We start from the raw sequence: 2173 nt of genomic DNA, 5'->3' as shown, positions 1-2173 counted from the left end.
GTTAAGAGCATGTCCACATGAAGTCGGTAGATTTCCTTCGTCCGGACTTCGACAGCTGTTTCCTAGACTCTAGAAAGCAGCTGTTACGTGCACGCTAACGAAACCATGAGGTGATCAGAGTCAGGAGCCGTGTGCCAGACCGTCCTTCCGTATAAGAACGAGGTCGTCTGTGCGGCAGCTTATTATGACATCATAGTTAGGTTTTGTTGCTAGGCGACATCTAGTGGTCGTAGTGATGATGACAGGAGCGAAGGGAAAAGTGTCGGTGAGGAGGTGGTGGATGGATGAAACCAGCTGTTTGTGTTGTTTCTATTGTCCATGATTATTGTAACCATGGCAACAAAAATCATCTAATGTTGAGGAAGTACTTCTTTTATATCTCGATCTTTTCCCAAACCTACCCGAGCTGCGACTGTTTTTACAGTAATCATTGCAACGAGGGTACGGTCCGTGTGTTTATTGTTGTAACCATGACAACCGAGCTCCAGCACGCCCGCCTCCGTAGGGGGGCGCTATTTCAGGAGACGCCGTATCAGAGGGTAGAAGAAAACGACCTGTGGCTGTGTAAGTTGGAGGACTGGTTTTATATATATATATATATATATTATTATTGTTTGAATTGAACACCTGAATACCTGTACATCGTACCTTGGGATATGACAAATCCCATAATATTATAATATCGTATATTGTGCTATTCGGGCTGAACTGTATCAACATATTAAATTTTGTTTGTCACACACTTTTTCTTTCTGTGGACTCTGAAACAGATTTTTGTGCTGAGCTCGTCCTCAGCAGCTCATCACTCAGCTCCTGCTGCTTCTCCAAACTGGGAGCTGATCTGAATCTCCTGCAGGTAATACTCCCACTGTAGATAAATACCTCACACCACCCCACCTGGAATAACCCGAAACATGTACAGCATGTGAAACACTTGTTCATGCCGGTGACTGTTTGGATTTTTATCAGCCGCTGCAGCAGAGATCCTTTTCTTCCTGCTCCGACTCCGACGGGACTTTTTCTTTTGATGCCACATTTCGATTGGACGAGAATCGGATCGACATGTGGCTGGTAAATAAATGAGTGGAGTCGCTGCTACAGATCCTCTGTGTCTCGCCTCTGGCTGCTGTGACCTTTGACCCCTGACCTCATCTCTAACCTGAAATGTTGAATACTCTCTGATCCGTTTCACCTCCTCACCACTGGTTCTCTCTCCTCACTCCTCCTCTGCTGTTGACCCCCCCTTCATGCCTATCATCTGAAATGATTGGAGTGTAACATGTAAATGTGAGCGCTGATGTCGCACACCTCTCTACTTGCAATTTGGATGGAAAAAAATTAAAAATTCTGCATTTTCACCATCGAAAACTCCTTGAAAACTCCTCAAACGCACCACAGTCACTTCAGATCGCTGAACTTCTGCTGCACCAAATCAGTCTGATTAATTAAGTCTGCTGACAGCGTCACTGCTAATGTTCGCCGTTTGTCACGTCTCATTCTCACGCCAGAGAATCCGAACAAACGAGTGAAGAGTTGGGCTGAAGGAAGCTGAGAGAAGACTTTGTGTTTTCTGTGTTTACAGTGAACACAACTGTTATTTCTGAGGGGCAGACAGACGAGATAAAAGAGTTCAGTTTGATTGATTCACAGTCAAAGTTTCAAAAATCAACTTTTAAAATCAACTTTAAAAAACATCTGCTTTGTTTTCGCTGTTTGCTGTTGTCACGTGGGATGAGGAACATTATTCTGGTCATATATCAAATTAAAGACAAATTATAGAAAAGCTCTGAAAGAAAGAAAATAAACTTTTGTTTTTGTAGATTATTGAGACAAAGATGGTTTTTATTACATTAATTTAATTCCCTTCATCCTTCATTATTTCCCTCCTTTTAGTATCTTTTATTTAAATCGTGTGAAACAAACATAAAATGTGCCAGATCTCAACTTGAAAAAGAAGGTCACACTGTCAGCCGATACTGATGAGGAGAAATATTACATATTTTTTATTATAGTATAATTCAAGTTTATATTTGTGTCTAAAAAAACCATACAATGGTATTTATCAGTTTCAGTCAAATTAATATCAGGAGCAGCATGAGATCACCTTTAATGTAGAATGTGAACGTCGAGTTTTTAAATCCTCAATCCAAAAAAAACAAAACCTTTTTTTAAA

At 41.0% G+C, this 2173-nt stretch overlaps 1 long non-coding RNA gene across 1 annotated transcript; it reads left to right on the top strand.

The window, feature by feature from the left end:
• Positions 1-312: 312 nt before the first annotated feature.
• LOC130180734 (uncharacterized) lies at positions 313-1022 on the top strand. Its single transcript, XR_008829438.1, has 3 exons — positions 313-564; positions 771-856; positions 970-1022. It is a non-coding gene; the product is annotated as an uncharacterized LOC130180734 (long non-coding RNA).
• Positions 1023-2173: the final 1151 nt, after the last annotated feature.

The sequence above is a fragment of the Seriola aureovittata genome, chromosome 13, assembly GCF_021018895.1.
Source record: "Seriola aureovittata isolate HTS-2021-v1 ecotype China chromosome 13, ASM2101889v1, whole genome shotgun sequence".
NCBI classification, from domain to species: Eukaryota; Metazoa; Chordata; class Actinopteri; order Carangiformes; family Carangidae; genus Seriola; species Seriola aureovittata.
The sequence above is the reverse complement of the archived record's forward strand: the minus strand, read 5'-3'. Positions and strand labels throughout refer to the sequence as shown.